This window comes from Capsicum annuum, unplaced genomic scaffold (genome assembly GCF_002878395.1).
Source record: "Capsicum annuum cultivar UCD-10X-F1 unplaced genomic scaffold, UCD10Xv1.1 ctg72679, whole genome shotgun sequence".
Lineage (NCBI taxonomy): Eukaryota > Viridiplantae > Streptophyta > Magnoliopsida > Solanales > Solanaceae > Capsicum > Capsicum annuum.
In genome coordinates, this window is record NW_025882621.1 from 597 (window position 1) to 19,920 (window position 19,324).

Here is a 19,324-nt window from a genome sequence, read left to right on the forward strand (position 1 = left end):
TAATAAGACATGGAGCAGTTACAGCTCACCGAGGACATGACCCTAGATAGGAAGGTCCGGAGGACGCGGGGCCAGTTTGGGTCGCTAGTGTAGGGAATTACTTGGTGGGGGTTTTATGCCTGTTATGATTCCGTGTTCCATGTTTTATTACGAATCTATGTGCTTTTCTCTGTTTTATATTACTTATGGGTGCCGTATTTATGATATGTAATCTGGTGCTGTGCTTTACTATGTGTTTGTGTGGTATCTCGTGCCTTGAGCCGGGGGTCTATCGGAAACAGCCTTTCTACTTCTTTAGGGGTAGAGGTATGGACTGCGTACATCTTACCCCCCCCAGACCCCACTAGGTGGGAATACACTGGGTTTGTTGTTGTTGTTGTAAGAGTCATTAAACACCACCATATGTCGTGTGCTGTTTCAACCGGTTCGAAATAGAGCGCGACAATATACTCACTTTGTAAAGTTAAGTTCTTTGATTCATCATTCAATAATAACTCACCAAGTCTCTCTCCAAATTCTCTGTTTTTTCTTTCGTCATTTTTACTGCAATTATGCATTGCCTCATTATGATAAACACTTGATCATATTACATCATGGTGTCAGGGTCAGGTTCAAGTTTCTCGAACTTTTGCAAATTATTTTTCTCTTTCTGGAAATTCGTATTGAAGTTGGCCGCTTCTTGAAATTGCAATTATCATCTTATTCTACGGCCTTTGTTCTTTATTTAATTCAGTGTTTACTTCCGCTATTCTCGATCAAGTTTCATCTCAATTTTGAAGAAAATGGAACATTAAAATGGGTCAATCCCAACTTTCAATTCAACTGGATCAGGTGTTGTAGATAGTAATCAGCATTCAACTGAAAATAATCTGAATTCAAATAGCAACTCTTTTTCTTCAAATCATGTTCTTGAAATCGATTACAATCATCCTTTGTTTCTTCATCCCTCTGATGTTAGTGGTGCAAAAATTGTCTTATTTCAATTGATTGGTATAGTAAATTATTCAAGCTGGGATAGGTCAATTAGAATTGCTTTTTTAGGAAGAAACAAACTAGGTTTGGTTGATGGTTCTTGTATTAAAGAAAAATTTTCTAAAGTATTGTGGAATCATTGGGAAAGGGTAAATACCATTGTACTTTTTTGGATAATGAATTCTATTTCTAAGAATTTGCTTGGGGGTATCATGAATGCCTCAAGTGCATAAGCTATATGGCAAGATTTGCTTGAGAGATTTAATAAGATAGATGGATCAAGAATTTGCAACATTCATAAAGAAATTGCTACTTGTATTCAAAGAACTATGTCTGCGTCTATGTAACTTCTCAAAACTAAAAGATCTTTGGAAAAAATTTCAAGCATTGTTACCAAAACCTAGTTTTGATTGTGAGAAATAAAAGGATTTTGTATTCCACCTTTCAAAAATTGAAACTATTTCAAGTTTTTTATGGGACTTAAATGATTCATATAGACAAGCTAGGAGTCAAATACTTATGATGAGATCTTGCCATCTGTGAACAAGGCCTATGCTATGATACTTGGTGATGAAAGCCAAAGAATGTTGCAGCTACTGCAGGAATACTAGGTCCTAATCTTGAAAAATGTTAATCTAGATATGGTAATGTATTCTAGAAATCACGGTAATAGGAGTTCCAATAGTGGTAGTAATGTGAACTTTCAGAAGTATAACAGTGGATCTGGGACTAGTTCTTATCAGAAGTTCAAGAAAATCTCTTCTGTGATTTTTGCAAGAACAAAGGACATAGTTGGCTATCTCAAGAAGAAAGGTTTTGGGTCAAATTGCCATAATGCTGCTTACAATATGTCAAGCACTGGTTATTCTGAAAATTACACTTAGTATACTAATCAGCCTAGTACTTCTAATGCACCACCAAGTAGATCCAGACAACTGATTCAAGAACAAGAGCATGATGAGCTGACGAGTAATAAGCAAAACTTCAACAATGACTACTCATGCAATCAAAATGGTGTTTATGCTAGTCCTTTCACTAAAAGTCAATATGAGCAAATTGTGCAACTATTGAATCAGACACCTAATAACCTGACAAGTGAGAAGGCTCATGCTAGCACCTCAGCTGGCAACTGATGAGCTCTAGAGTGGATCATAGATACAGGAGTCACAAATCATATGGCTTCTGATCTTGACCTCTTAAATATAGACACTGTCAACAAGTTAATGGAGATTTTTCCTTAGTAACTCATATTGAAAATAACTCTTTCAGACACTAGTACTATATCAGATGTGTTTTATGTTTCATAGTTTCAATAAAATTTGCTATCAGTACCAAAACTAACAAAGGAACTGCAGTGTTTTGCTTATTTTTTTCCTGACTTTTGTATTTTTCAGGATCTCCTCACTGGGAGAGTGAAGGAGACTAGTAAGCTTAAAGGTGGACTACACATGCCAAGGAATCAATCTGTAGTTAATGGAAGCAAGTGTACTAGTCTTGTAGCACCTGCAACTGAACGCTAACTAATTTAAAACTAGATTTTACTCTTTGGTATAAGAGATTTGGCCACAGTTCATCTGTTACTTTGCACAAGTTGTTACTTGTATCTTACAAACTATAAATGAGTTATTACATAACTATACTATTTACCTATGTGCTAACTAGGAATCCTTTCTTACCCAGCATTATAAAAAGTACAAGTTCTTTAGATTTGATTCATATATATCTTTGGGGACCATATAAAACTCCTACTATTGATGAAAATAAATACAATCTTACAATTGTTGATGACTTTAAACGGTTTACTTTGGTGTTTTTACTTAAACAAAAATCTAATGTATGTGTTTCATTGCAGTATTTCTTCTTACCTATCAAAAATCAATTCAATAAAATAGTAAAAACTGTAAGGTCTGATAATGGCACCGAATTTACTATCACTACATGTGTCAATTTGTTTAGACAACTAGATATTATCCATCAAAGATCATGTGTTTACACACCTCAATAAAATAGAGTTGCTGAAAGAAAGCATAGATATATTCTAGGGGTCACTAGAGCCTTAAGACTGCAAGCTTATATCCCAATCAAGTTTTGGGGTCAATGTGTACTTGCTGCAGTATATATCATTAATAGACTTCCTACTGCTATCCTTAATAACATATCTCCATATGAAAAAATCTATGGTCACATATCATCCATCTCTCATCTTAAAGTAATAGGATGTCTATGTTTTGCAAAAGATCTTACACAAACAGATAAAATATTGTTAGATCTAAAATTGTAGTTCACATGGGTTACTCTGAGGTTCAAAAAGGTTACATTCTATATGATTTGACTGATAAGTATTTTTGTTAACAAGAATGCCATTTTTAAAGAAGATATCTTTCCTTTTTTACATCCAGTCACTTGAGTCACACTCAATATTTTCAATACCTATTCATGCTTATCTAAATTGTCCAAATCATATTCATATTAGACAAAATGGACCATATAGTCAGTTTGAATAGCCTGCTAACAGATCTGCACTTATTTACACTGATATTGTTTCATTGGATGTGCCTGTATCTAATCAAGTTCCAACTCCAACACAAAATATTGCAGGACCTCAAAATGTTGAACCAGACACTATGATTGAACCATAAAAGAGGTCTACAAGAGAATGACAACCTCCTATTTGGTTAAAAGACTTTGTGCCTTTGAACATTCATAAAGATGTTCCTTATAGCTCATTCATAAAGATGTTCCTTATAGCTTTAATAACTATCTTACTTATGATAATCTATCTGATAAATATCAAGCTTATATTGCTTCTATGTCATTTGTTGCAGGACCTTCTTTTTACTCTGAAGCTATCAAGGATCTAAGGTGGATTGAGGCTATGAAAGAAGAAATTCCAGCACTAGAAAACAACCAGGCTTGGTGTGTTGTAAAGTTACCTAAAGGAAAATCAACCATTGGTTGTAAGTGGGTATACGGAGTTAAATACAAAGCCAATGGAGAAATTCAAACATTTAAAGCCAGGCTAGTAGCCAAAGGCTATATCCAAAGAAAATGAATAGGGTTTCAAGAAACATTTCACCTGTGGTAAAAGTGGTAACTGTAAGAACTATTCTATCTTTGGCAGTAGCTAAGAAATGACATATACATTAGATGGATGTCTATAATGCATTCCTACAAGGAGACTTACATGATGAAATATACATGACAACTCCACAGAGATTTAATAGTTAGGTAAGAACATGGTATGCAGACTAGTTAAATCCCTATATGGATTAAGATAAGCACCAAGACAATAGAACACAAAGTTATCTGAGGCATTACTCAAGTTTAGATTTGTACAAAGTCAACATGATCATTCTTTTTTCATTAAGAAAACTGAAAAAGAAATTACACTAATACTAGTTTATATTGATGATATGCTTATCACTGGAGATAGTTTAGAACTGATTCAAAAAACAAAAGATGCATTACAGAAGGTCTTTAAGATGAAGGACTTGAGAGAGTTAAAGTATTTTCTTGAAATTGTGTTCGCAAGATCAAGTAAAGGAATAAATATGCATCAACGAAAGTATGCATTAGAGCTTATCTCAGAAGCAGGACTATCAGGTGCAAAACCTACTATCACTCCTATTGATGTTAACACTAAATTGACATCAAAATAATATGATGAAACCAGCAAGGAACACAAACGAAGGGAAAATTCACCAATTGATCAAAATGCTTACCAAAGGCATATAGAAAAGTTGTTATATCTAACAGTGACCAGACCAGATATAACCTTTGGAGTTCAAACATTAAGTCAATATCTTTAAGCACAAAAATGTTCTCATATGTAAGCAACACTGAGAATTGCTAAGTATATAAAGCAACAGGTCAAGGCATTCTACTTTCAAGCAAATATAAAAATAAAGTAACTATATTTTGTAATGTAGATTGGGCAACATGCCCTAATACTAGAAGTTCAGTTACATGATTCTTGATAAAATATGAAAAATCTCTTGTATCTTGGAAATCAAAGAAATAGACAGTAGGCTCAATGATACAAGAAAATCAAGGAACACACGGAATTGGCTCAAAACAGTCCAAACACACTCCAAAAATAGTTCATTAATTTAAAGAATCGAGGACTCTTTTGAAGACCACTCTTAGATTCAAGAATGAAATACATAAAAGACAATAAACTAGATGTTTGACACCTTTTGCAGCTAATAACAAACTAAGTTAATAACACAAGATGAAACAACAATGAGAACAACAACAACAACAACAAAAATGGCTTCACAATACAAGATACAAAACGGATACAAGATTACAAAAGAAAAATGATAGATAGATAGACCACATGAACGTATAATATTAAGAACCCAATAATGGTAACTCTTGGACCCTTAAAACTACACACAATAATAAACCTATCTCTTACAAAGACACAAGATCGGAATCTACCTCCCAAGCATCAATGTTTCCAAGCAAATGCAAACACAAGTGATTCTACACTTGTCTAAGCCCTAATTTCGGTTTTGGATGCCTCAAGGAAAGAGGAATTTTATTTCTTTGTCTTATAAGACTTATAATTTCATTCATAAACTAAGTAAATAAAACCCTACATGTTCCTTATATATTACAAAACAAATAGAAGTTAAAATGACTAAAAAGGCCCTTCAAGAATGGGCTGCCCATCTAGTGTATGGAGTGGGCTGTTTTGGTATGTATTTGGGCCTTTAATTACACTTCTCTTACACATACACTTGGTTGCTTTCAATGCATACCCATATAAGTTTATTTTCGTGATTATTCTCGTATTATCCTCTCCATCTTGAGAAGAATTTGCCCATAAATTCACGGCTTCACTTCGTTCAATTGGCCATTTCAAAACAAGCACTCAAAATAGTCCGCAAAACATGAAGAACCCGAGAGCTCAATATGAACAAGTCTCGATCAACATCTTCGTTTTGAACCTCGGCTTCCTCTCCATCTTGAGACTTGGCTTCAATCTTATCCGACTCAAGTCTCCTTCCATAATATAAGCATCATCATAGACTCCATATACTTCATTTCCCTTTCTTCCATACTCTTCTATATGGATATATCGATTTTGTGGAACTGGAGTTTCGATTGAGGAGGCTATTATGGTAATATGAAGCTTCGATTGTGGAGCTTGGATGGAAGGAAATAGGCCTCCAAGTCCTTCTTATGGTACTTGATCAACTTGCGGGAGAAGTGATCTACCTTGTTCTCGATTTTGAGGGTAATTAGTAACTTGGCTCATGGCATTTTGTGGTGAACTTGAAGGGTTAACTTTTGTATGCAAAGTCTCGGGGGAAATGGTGATGGAAGGGTTTTGGTCATGACCACTTGAGAAAACATGGAGTTGAGGAGTAGAAGTACGAGAATTCCGTCGACTCTCCATTCGATCCAACCTTTCATTCATAGTAGACATCTCTCCTCGGATTGAGGACATAGTCGTGAGCATACTTTCTATTCCTCGGTTGATAGTTTCAAGTTTTTCCAAGATAGCACCAAGAGCATTGTTGTCCATTGTAGCCAAGAAGTTACCTACAAAATAATAAACAAGTTAGTTGTTCAAAGAATGGTCCTCGCACTCTCTCTTTAATCCTTTGTCCCTTGGATTTTCTCACTTTTGATCTCATAATTATTGTAAGTTTGCTTGTAATCCATGAGACATTGAGAGGTGAACCGAGTCTGTACAATGACTCAAAAGAATAAAAACACACAAAGAAATGTAAACACGGAAAAAATGGTTTCAAAACCAATTCACAATCTAGTAAATTGTCACTAGTTTGTAAGTTAGTATTGGAATCAAAAAATGAAACTAATGAGACAACAAAATGAAAATAAAAGATCACAATTTGAGCTTACAATTTTTGTGTGAACAGTAACTTGGGTGACGTGGCAGCACACCATTGGTCACGGCCTCACAATTAGTCACTAGTTGAAGTTTACAAACTTTAGTTACTATGTAATGGAAACAATTGGTTTTGGAGGGAAAGTATATGTCTTGAATCTCCTTTAAGTCTAATCTTCAAAAGGCAAGACTTGACTTTGTACAATTCTCACAAAACAAGGTCCCTTGAAATAAGAAAAAGTGGTTGAAAAGTAGATGTCAAGTCAAGTGATGGCTCAAGTTTTCTCACAAACAACTTTACAAGTTGTTGGTTCACCTTTTTGAATCTATATTACACTTTTCGTTGTCTTAAGTTGTAAGATGAGATGAATAATAAGATGAACACCACAACAATCCTTCAAGAACAACAACAATATTCATAAATTCAAGACCCAACCGGCCATAAGTCACAAATTCTCGCTCTATGTCCTTGTTCACAACACAACTTTAACAAGTTCAAGCTCAAATATAGATCTAGACACTTTTTAGTGTTAGTGAATCACGAAACTACCACAAGAAACAACAATATACACCAAAGGACTACTAGATCTAGACGCTACAAGAAACCTCGGCCAAGATGAACAACAAGAATAACATTTTCAAGGCCAAGAACAACAAGAACACCAATTTTTTTAATTATTTTTTTTAATTTTCTTAGCAAGAAAGCCCAAGATTGGTATTGTAAGAACAACACCAAAGATGACTTTGATACCAAATGATACAAGAAAACCAAGGAACACACGAAATTGGCTCAAAACAGTCCAAACACACTCCAAAAATAGTCCACTAATTCAAAGAATCGAGGACCCTTTTGAAGACCACTCTCGGATTCAAGAATGAAATACAAGAAGGACAATATAACTAGGTGTTTGACACCTTTTGCAGCCAATAACAAACTAAGTTAACAACACAATATGAAACAACAATGAGAAGAACAACAAAAACAACAAAAACGGCTTCACAATACAAGATACAAAACAGATACAAGATTACAAAAGAAAAATGATAGATAGACCACATGAACATATAATAGTAAGAACCCAATAATGGTAACTCTTGGACCCTTAACACTACACACAACAATAAACCTATCTCATACAAAGACACAAGATCGGAATCCACCTCCCAAGCATCAATGTTTCTAAGCAAATGCAAACACAAGTAATTCTACACTTGTCTAAGCCCTAATTTCGGTTTTGGGTGCCTCAAGGAAAGAGGACTTGTGTTTCTTTGTCTTGTAAGACTTACAATTTTATTCATAAACTAAGTAAATAAAACCCTACATGTTCCTTATATATTATAAAACAAATAGAAGTTAAAATGACCAAAAAGGCCCTTCAAGAATGGGCTGCCCCTCTAGTGTATGGAGTGGGCTGTTTTGGTGTGTATTTGAGCCTTTAATTACACTTGTCTTGCACATACACTTAGTTGCTTTCAATGCACACCCACATAAGTTTATTTTCGTGATCTTAAGAAGCTCTGCAGAAGCAGAATATAGAAGCTTAGCCACTACAATGCTGAGTTAACATGGTTACTGAGAATCTTGAAGGAAATAGGAGCTAAAATAGTACAACCTTTAAAGGTGTTCAGTGACAACAAATCTGCATTGTAAATTGCTGCAAATTTAGTTTATTATGAGAGGACAAAGCATATAGAGATTGATTGTCACCTTATTAGAGAAGAGATTCAACAAAGACTTATTACTACATAACACATCTGTACCAAAAATCAACTTGCAGACATACTTACCAAAGGACTTTCAAAGGTTCAACATGAATATGTGAAGACCAAACTAGATGTACTTGATATATTCCAACCCACCTAGTTTAAGGGGGAGTGTAAAAGTATAAAGCAAATGGGCTTTTATGTAATTAACAAAACTTGGGTAGTTAAATTTACTGTTAGGAGTTAGTTAATTCACTTGTTAAGTTAGTTAACTGTTAGCTGATAGGATCACTAATTAACTGACTATTACTACTATATATATATATATATATATATCACTGTGTACACACTTTGTAAATTTAAGTTCTTTAATTCATCATTCAATAATAAATCACCAAGTCTTTCATCTCCAAATTCTCTCTTTCTTCTTTCTTCATTTTACTGTAATTTTGCATTGCCTCGTTCAGGAGCGGAATCATGTGGTTGTCAGGGGATTCATTCGAACACCTCGACAAAAAAGTAAGGTAGAAAATCTATATTTATTTATATATATATATATATATATATATATATATATATATATATATATATTAAATTTGAATCGCCTAAACCAAAGATGTTAGATAATTTAGTGATTCTGGCTGAAATTTAAACCACCTAAACCATGGGTGTTAGATAGCTCAGTGGTATTGGCTGTACTTTTTGGGCCGCTTGTTTGAGGCCTACGTGATGGGTTCAATCCCCGCTGGAGCGCAGCCTGCCCTTTGTTTTAAATAATTTACATCCGCCACTGACTTCGTTATGATGAACACTTCATCATATTACATCAAAATGGCTGGGGCTGATACCTTTATGATCAACAATATAATCTTGCTCAAATATAGTACATATTTAAATTGAGTTTTGATATGCTGAAAAATTAAGTTAAGAAAAAGTAGTAGTAACAATTATGAGTCTCCTCTTTTAAGTTTTTTGGGTTAATGAAAGACCTTCATTTATTGTTGGTGAAGGGGTAGATGTTTTTATGAGGTCAAAGATTCTTATTTTGATTTTGATTGATTCACTTAACTCAACATACCCATTCTAACAAACTTGTGATACTAATATAATTTATTTATTTTGTTAATTAGAACCATTCATCTGAATATTTGGTAGATTTTAATTTGCCTTCAACGTAATGGGTGTATCATGTTATTTAGAGTTCAAAGAGAATCTATCGGCTTTCCTGATTGTTTTGACGTGTTACATCACTTGACAATTGATATATTATAAGAATTCACAATAAATGATAAGAGGAAGTCAATGAACTTTAGTCTAATCATTTGACAATTAAATGAACTAACTCCACAAAATTATATTTTTAATTAAATTCATATATCGATATACTGTGTTTCATCATTTACCATACATAGTTTTCCATACAACAAATTGGTGATTTTGATGAATTCAGTCTAGAAATATCCCGAAAGTAAACAGTTAATTTCTCGAAAATTCTAAGCAAAAAACTAGTGTTGTCAATGAAAATGGTAGGTCAGAGGGTATGACATCTTTTAATTTTCTTCTTCTTGCTTCCTAGTTTTCTACAAAATGCCGAAAAGTAAATGGAAATAAAAGTCTGCAAATTTGGTACGATACAGACATACTCTTATCTTCCTATGATGAAGTCATATTCTAGATGTCTGCTAGAAAACAACCTTGGCTAATTTAATTATGAGATTAGTCTGAATATGTCAAGAGTCTTAAGTTCCAACAGTAGAATACTCGACTCATTTTATTACGTATGTATATTTTGCAAAGAGAGAAAATAGAACATTTTTTGATTTAATGAAGATGGAGTGAAAAAATATTTAACATTTCTTTTAAATTTGAAATCGGTCTCCAAGTAGGATTTGAAAATTTTACAATCCTGATTTTAAAATTAGACAAAAAAAAATAAAATAATAATCCCATTGTCTAATAACAACAACAACAAATCCAGTATATTCTCACATAATGGGGTCTGGGGAAGGTAGATTGTACGCAGTTCATACCATTGAATTTTTATTTTTTCTTCTTGACTCATGGATCTTGGGTTAAATTTTATTCTGATCTTTGTTCATCATGTTTTCATCCATAAAGGAAATTTTAGTATGCGGATAAGGTGAGATATTTCAAAATTAAATATGGAATAAGATTTATAACATCTATCAAACGCAGTATAAATTTTAGGGAAAAGGACACCCCGTAACACTTTTTAAAAATAATGGCCCAAGTTTCAAGTTTTGGACAGAAATAAAACTTCGGGTCTTTTTAGTGCCTTTTATTAGCCATTCGTGTAATAAGGCCCAATTCTGTTATTCAGTTTTAGCTAAAGGAAAAAAAGGCCTACAGGGTGTCCTTTTTCCCCAAAAAAAAAGACTCAACTGCTAAGTACAGTTTTCTTTTTTGAATATTTTTTTTGATTAGGGTTTCCAATTCTTCTTTAATTTCTCATTAGAAATAATATTTTTTTTGCATTGTAATCAGTTGATCCGAAGTCTGTGGTGATGAAATTAAAGAAAAAGACTAATATTGATTCAAAATTGGCTGGTAAATGTATTAGATTTGATCCTAACTTCATTGTTAATGATGATGATTTTGAAGATTTAACAAGTCGTGATGTTTAATTGAAGGATTTGAAGAATGTTCATCCACCAAATGAGTTAGAAAAAAATGCAGAAATATCTAATACTGCATGTGCTCGAATGACTCGATCTCAGAGCCATTCACCGTTTGCCGCAAGAAATACATCTCAAAGTACTACTCCTAGTCGAATTACTAGGTCTCAAGGTATAGAATTAGGTGATCTATCAATGCCGGAACAAAAAAAATTAGCTAAAAAAAATAGATATAGATGTGAGTGATGAAGTAGATCTTGTTGTTCTTCCCAAAAAATTAAAAAAAAGAAGTCGTTCAAAAAATAATGACGATGAGGGTAATTCATCTAAAGGAAAGGAAAATATTGTTGTGAATGACGAAGGAGATCCTCTTGTTCCTCCCAAAAATAATAAAAAAAAGGAATCGATCAAATGATGGTGAAGATGATGCTCAATCATCCAAAAAGTAAAGTGAAATGGTTACTTCATTGGAAGAGAAAAATATCCAAATTATCTAATTTTGAGATACATTGTGTGTGCTTTCTATTTATTAATTATGTATGATAGATATTTCAGTTTTTGTGTAGAATTTATGTATGTTTAGAATATGTGTGTTATTGTTGTATATAACATGTGTCAATATTGTCTATGAAATATATAGGGTTGAGATATTTGTGTAATTTACTGTATAGTAGCTATATAATTTTGAGATAGGCGATGTTATTACTATTTGTGTATCGGCATTACATAAAAAATGCGTATAGTTTGAATATATGTATTGTTACTATGTAGAATTTGTAACAGTGTAGTAATGAATATTGTATGAGTAATATATGTAGATTTTTAAAATATTTAGAACTTAAAGTACACTTACTTATTGCAGGTTTGAGATTTGTTTCTTGGTCCAGCTGATCATTATAAGTGTCAGCTCAGTGTGCACACAAATTATGGTATTGTGACTGCCTTGACATCTAAGTTGGATAAGAAGCAACATGATTTGTTTAAGAATAGTTGCTTTGGGTATTTCTTATCTTTACCAAGTGTTTTTGCTCAAAATCAACTTATTCATGGAATGGTGCTTAGGGAACTTGTTTGTGATAGAGATGATGAAATATGGATTAAAGTGAATAACACTAAGTTACGATTTGGCTTACAAGAGTTTGCTATAATTAGCAAATGTACTGAAAATTACAATAATGCGTTTGCTCTTACTCAACAAAGTAAGCTGATGGAGTTGTATTTTACAGGAAAGTCCAAGATCACAAAGCTTGATTTAGAAGAGTGTTTCATGGAAAAAAAGGTGGCGATGTGATGAAGATGCTTTACAAATTTCTATTTTGTTCTTTATTCATACCTTTTTTTTTCTATCACGTATGGTGATATTATAACCAAGAATAATTTCTTATTGGTTGAATCTGGGAACTATGAAATATTTTCTTGGGAAAAATTATGTTTTTGTCTGATGTTGGAGTCAATGAAGTCTAAGGTTTATCAGAGAAAGACTATGTATCGTTGTGTTGGTTTCCCCATAGCATTTCAGTATTGGTTTTGTGAGTGTTGTCCTTATGCCGATGGACATCTTGCTGATCGAGTTGGTGATAGTGTGCCACGTATACGTAATTGGTTTGTAAAGCATAAACCAATGTACAAGGAGGTCAATTCTGTATTTTTTGATATTAGGCTAAAACAAGTATATAGTTGTTTTAAAACATAATGTATATATATTTTGTGAAATGGTTATGTGCTTTTTAAATGTCTAATGTTTTTTTGTATCTGCAGGTAGTGTTGAGTAACATTACGCCGACGGTTCTTGAAAAATTAATACTCCAATTACTCGATTTCAAATCTATGGATGCGGTTGTGAATACTGGTGATTCGCTTGGTACTAGTAAATAAGAATGTAGTCATTTGAGCTCAGATAATGAATTGACACTTCTGAGAAGTGATTTTAAAATGGTACGTGAAAGGTTTTTATTAATATTTATATGTTTTTTGTTAATTGATGTTTTGACTTTTTTTCTTTTATGTTTAGTTAACGAAAAAGATTTCCTCGATGGAGAAGTTTATGAAATCTTCATTTGAATTGATTTTTCAAAATCTACATGTAAAGAATGAACCTAAGGTATTCTTTTCCTGAATTTTTTCTGTTTTCATAACAAAACTTATATACACTATTGTAATTATTTTATAAAGCTTTTTGTACAACTTGCTACATCAAATGGGGATAACAATGGTGACAACTCAAAGAAAAAAAGACGATGATACCCCTAATATTGGTGGTATAGGTGATGATCAAGTTGATGATCCACCTAATGTGGGATAAAAAATATTGTTGCACCGAAAGTGGATCATATAAGTGACAATTTGATGGATGATGTAGGAAAAAATAGATTTTATAGGTGGTGATGTATTTGATCATTTGATGGATGACGTTGGAGAGAAAGTTGATTTTTTAGGTAATTGTGTAGTTGGTCATGTCAATGTTGAGTCTGCGGGCGAAAATTTTAAGGATGGTGCTTGGAAGAATTTTTCAAATTTTGATTTTTGAAGTTCACACAAAGCTCAGGTGAAAATAAGGTTATAGGGGAGAGTAGAAATAGTCAGGTTGATAGTGATTGGTCTAATTTTACCGATTCTGAAGTGTCTAAATTTACTCAACCTTTTTGTGATAAAAAATACAAAAATAAGATGATGTGGCATGCTTAGCCAGAATGAGCTTGATTAGTGAGAAATTTTAGACACTGAAATTTCTAAGTTCACTAAACCTGATAAGAGTGTTGCAATGATTGATGCAACTAGTATAGTATGTGATAATGTTAGAAAGGTTGATGCAAATGCAAGTGATAATGTTAAAGGAATTGAGAAAAATATGGCGGCTACTTCTGTTGTTATGTTGGATGAAACACCTATTATTCCTTGCCTATTACGTAAGCTAGCGACAGTATGTGAATCTCTATTTTTGTCAAAATTTGATTCTGGTTGTGGCAAAGTTGAAGGTCAACCATCTAAGTGTATAGAGAATGCTCAGCCAAGTAAACGCTTCTTGTCTATAAAACATCCTTTTGTGAAGAGTATTAAGGAGCGAATTGATGATATGAAAGTGACATTATAGTTTAATAAGTTTGTTTCCACATCGTTGCACATTAAATAGATGTAAGTTTTTTGTTTGTAGTTTCTTTTCGTTTCACTTTATTTTTTCATATATTACAATTTTTGTAATATTTTTTATAGGCATGTTTATTCAGATTCTGTCAATGCTCTCCCAAAATAATTTAACTATGGAGTTGATATCGTTAAAATGAAAGAACGGTTCTTCACATTGGCATATCAAGGAATACCCTTAACCGATTCAGTAAGTAACGAATTTGTTAGTTAAGTAGGTTGTATAGTTTTTATGCTGTACTTGATAGTGATAAACTAGTTGGAATACTGAATTTTTGTATATGATGCATGTAATATAAGTAGTTCGTATTTATTAGATTTTAAGTAGTGTTCTATATTCATTTTTAGCATTTTAACATGGTTTTATTGTTCGTATTTTCAGCATATTGATGTTATTTTTTACTATTTGTGAAAGAAGTCAATACGGATCTGTTAGTGGTTCAGTTAAATTTACAACCACCGATTGTTGGTTTAACTTCTTGATTCAGACTTTGTATAAGAGATTTGTGGAGAACAATAGAGAGGTAACACTTATCACTCAAGAATATCAAATTATTGAGTACAGGCTTGGATTTTTATGAGATTCAATGTCCCGTGGAATAGCGTTGACAACATTCTTTTCCCAATTATCCTTGCGAGGAGTTTCACTGGATTTTGGTGAGGCTGTGCTTAAAAGATCAGTGCATATATATGTATAATTTAATGCATGTTGCAAGGCATGCCATTCGTGTTTAGAAATTAATTGCAGCGTATTCAGAGTTAATTCCACACTTCCTTTCTTGTATTGGATTTTGGGAAAGTAGAAGTGATGAACTTCTAGCAGCTAATTCTTTTGATATCCGTATTATTGATGGACTGCCAACTCAAACCAACACGTAATATATTGAATGCACATTCAATTACTCATTTTAAATAATTTTTTATCAATTATACTGATAATGTATTATGTTGCAGGGACTGTGGTGTATTTGTTGCTGCCTTTGCTGAGTATTTGCTTGATGGTCTTGAAATTTCTAGTCATATAGAAGAAATTGATGTTATTCAAATTCAGTATGGTGTATTGCTGTGGGATAATGGAAAAAAGAAATTGTAATGACCCGAGACTACCCCTAGTCGTTACACGGTGCTTACGGTCCTGAGGGACCACAAGCTAACCCATGATCTGGCACCTGCTGTGAGCATTGAATAATATAATCATGAATGCGGAAAAATAACTGAAATGCCATAAGATTTTAATAATGAGATAACTACTGAATTATGAATATGATAAAATATTGAAATCTGAATAGTCTGAATTATTAATTGTAGTGTTGAAAAACCTCTAAATTGAATACTGTGAGTTGATGGGACAGGATCCTAACTAAGTCTACTAACTACTGAGATAAAGACATAAAGTAATGTAATTCATCCTCGTATGATGAGGACTCACCACTGCTTCTGTACTGCTGATGATACGAGAGAATAAGTGTGATCCTGAAACCGAATGTCAGAACCTATGATATGATACATTATAGCACAAAAGAAAAGGTATGTGATCAGTACTTTGAATGTATTGGTATGCTAAATGAGGTAGGATGACATGTAAGGTTTAATGAGTAGAAGTAATAAACTATCTGAATATACATGTAAAATATGGAGTTCTGAGTATAGGATATGAAATCTATGGATACTAGAGTTATGTGAAGTATATAAATACTGTAAATGCACGAGAGTCTGTAATTACTAAAATTACATGAAAATCTGTAAACCTTGAGGATGCATGACCAAGCATATAACATGGACTGAGTAAAATCTGTAAGCTGAAATACTAAAATAACTGGTATCTGTATGCTTTGGTCAAACAACACTAAAAATTGAATGACTAACTTGAGCTATAACTGTGACTGGATCTGAGACTGTGGGAGGTATCATCTAACCGACATACCCCAATCTAAGTTAATTAGGGTCTAACCTGTAACCCCAGTTTGATGGGTGTTAATACCGTGCCACGGGTACTAACGCTGGCTATGTGGATCCACTAAACTAATATCATGTCCAAAGGACTAAGGGTGTCAAGCCTGAACTGACAGATGACCCCTGCGAGATAGTCAAGCCTAATCTAATGGGTGACTACTTATATCCTACGCTGGCTAAGTAGTTCTGGAGTATAGGGACTGCTACTAATGACTCTACCTATTTGACGGGGAAGCCGTCATCCCTATACTCGCTTGGTGCTAAATCCTACTCCCAACTGAATGACACTGAGATACTAGACGGTTCTGAGTTTAATGACTGATATCTGACTAATCTGATAATGCTCATGGTATAATCTGAAGACTATTCTATGATATACTAAGACTAGACTAAATAAACAACTATGCTTTCGGGTATTCAATACCCCCAGGACTCAAAACAATGATAGTAAAATGATACTAAAGCTTAGGGGGCAAAGTATAAAGGCTTCCATAAAAACATTTACTCTTGTAGATATTTTATCAAACACTTGTAGTTCATGATATAAAACAATCATATGAATGTTATGAAACTTATCAAAATAGCATGGATTCATTATAATAGTAGTAAATCACAGTTTAATTCAATGACTAATAATATAAAGACATGAAAGATTGAATGATAATAATTATTTAATGGTGACATGGTATGAAATCACTAGTACATGGAGATTTATGGATGAAATCATAATTTAAAATCAAATAAACTTGAAAAGGTGATATTTTTGTAATTAAAACGGATACTTGGACTCCATGGATTAAAGGAATCCATGGATGAACATCTAACATACCTTATTGGGTAAATTTCTTGAAGTTCTTGGTGAATTCTTGAGGATTGAACTTGAATTTGAAAGCCAGGGTTCTTGATTGGGAGAGAATCTTCTTTGATTTGGGGAAAAAGTTATTAAAATAATGAAATGATAGGTTAATTAGAGCGAATTTCGTGTAAGGCTGACAGAGGTGAGGGAATAAAGACTGTAGTGCCCTTAGATTTAAAACTCAAAATTACTAAAAAATTTCCAAATTTGTGAGCTGGTGCGATGCGGCGCTATCGCGCTTTGTCACTGGAATTGGAAAACTGGGAACTAAGGGCTTGGCGCGACACAGAGGAATCGCGGTGCCCTTTTGATTCTGAAATTCACCCTTGGTGCGACGCGCCATGATCACGACAGGACACTGGAAAAGGACAAATGGGACTTTGGCTGATGGTGCAATGCGGTGGTTTCATGGAGCTTCTCTGGAAATTAACAATCATCATTTATGCTGGCTCCGCGATGCACTAAGGGCCAAAATGATGGTTTTTAATGACTGAAACTTAAAATCGCCATAAATTCTTACCCGGTTGTCAGATTAGGTAAATTTTATATCGTTGGAAATCTAGTTGAATTTCCTATGCAATGGTAGGCTCTAAACTGAAAAATAATGAGTGTTTCAAAAATTATATATATATATATACATATGAATACTCATGTATAGGGACTTAGATTATTCTAGGGAAATACGGGGCGTTACGCTATCTCCCCCTTGGGATCATTCATCCCCGAATGAAACAGGTTAAGGTTAGAAAACTGATGGACTAAGCTTACACACTGAATATGCATGTCTGATGCATGAAATGCCTGACTAAACTGATTCATGAATGCATGACTAACATGAACATGATGTGCGGCTGAAACTGAGCTTTATAGAGAACAATCTTAAGAAGATTGGTACCTTATACTGAATCTGGATTCGCGAAGAAAAAATGAGGGTACTTGGTCCGCATATCTACCTCTACTTCCCAAGTGGCTCCCTCAACGGACTGATTCTACCAAAGAACTTTGACCAATGGAAATTCTTTGTTTCTTAGTCTACGAACTTGATGATCAAGAATTTTGACTGGAACTTTCTTATAGGAAAGACTGTTCTGAATATCTACACTTTCTATGGGAACAATTATAGCTAGATCACCAATACACTTTTTAAACAATGAGACATGGTACAATGGGTGTACTAAGGCTAGATCTGAAGGCAACTCAAGCTAGTAAGCTACCTTTCCGGAGTGACTGAGAATTCTGAAGGGACCAACATATCGGGGCCTAAGTTTCCCATTCTTTTCGAATCTCTCCACTCCCTTCATGGGAGAGATTTTTAAGTACATAAAATCACCAACCTTAAACTCAAGATCCTTTCTTCTCACATCTGCATATGATTTCTGTCGGCTCCGGGTAGCCTTAAGCCTTTCTCTAATCAACTGAACCTTCTTTAACACATCAAATACCAAGTCAGGACCTACTACTATAGCCTCACATACTTCTAACCAGCCAATTGATGATCTATATCTCCTACCATAGAGAGCCTCAAATAGAGCCATATGGATAATGGAATGATAGTTGCTATTGTATGCGAACTCAATCAAGGGAAAATGGTCATCCCAACTACCCTTGAAATCAACAGCGCATGCTCTCAGCATATCCTCAACAGTCTGGATGGTTCTTTCTGCTTGACCATTGTTCTGAGGGAAGAAGGCTGTACTAAGATGGACTTGGGTACCTCTATCTGAGATAATAGATAAGGGAACACCGTGCAACCTAACCAACTCTCTGGGATAGAGTTTGGCATAGTCCTCGACTGAATAAGAGGAATGGTATGGCAAGAAATAAGCTAATTTGGTTATCCTGTCTACGATAACCCAAATATAATCATAATGACAACGAGTACGAGGCAAACCTATTACAAAGTCCTTGTTCAGTTCCCCACATTTCCATATGGGAATACCGAACTCCTGTATAGACCCACTAGGCTTCTGGTGCTCAACTTTAACTTGCTGATATATAGAGTATTTAGCTACAAACTCTACAATATCTCTCTTCATCCCACTCCACCAATAGATCTCTCACAAATTATGGTACATCTTAGTAGCCCCTGGATGAATAGAGTAACGCACACCATGCACCTCTGCAAGAATTAGTTACCTCAAGTTATCTATACCAGGCAAAAACATTCTACCCTGACAACACAATACACCATCTTTCCTT

At 34.0% G+C, this 19,324-nt stretch overlaps 1 long non-coding RNA gene across 1 annotated transcript; it reads left to right on the forward strand.

Moving 5' to 3' along the window:
* Positions 1-1,349: 1,349 nt before the first annotated feature.
* LOC124894276 lies at positions 1,350-4,124 on the forward strand. The gene is made up of 2 exons (XR_007051115.1): positions 1,350-2,457; positions 3,798-4,124. It is a non-coding gene; the product is annotated as an uncharacterized LOC124894276 (long non-coding RNA).
* Positions 4,125-19,324: the final 15,200 nt, after the last annotated feature.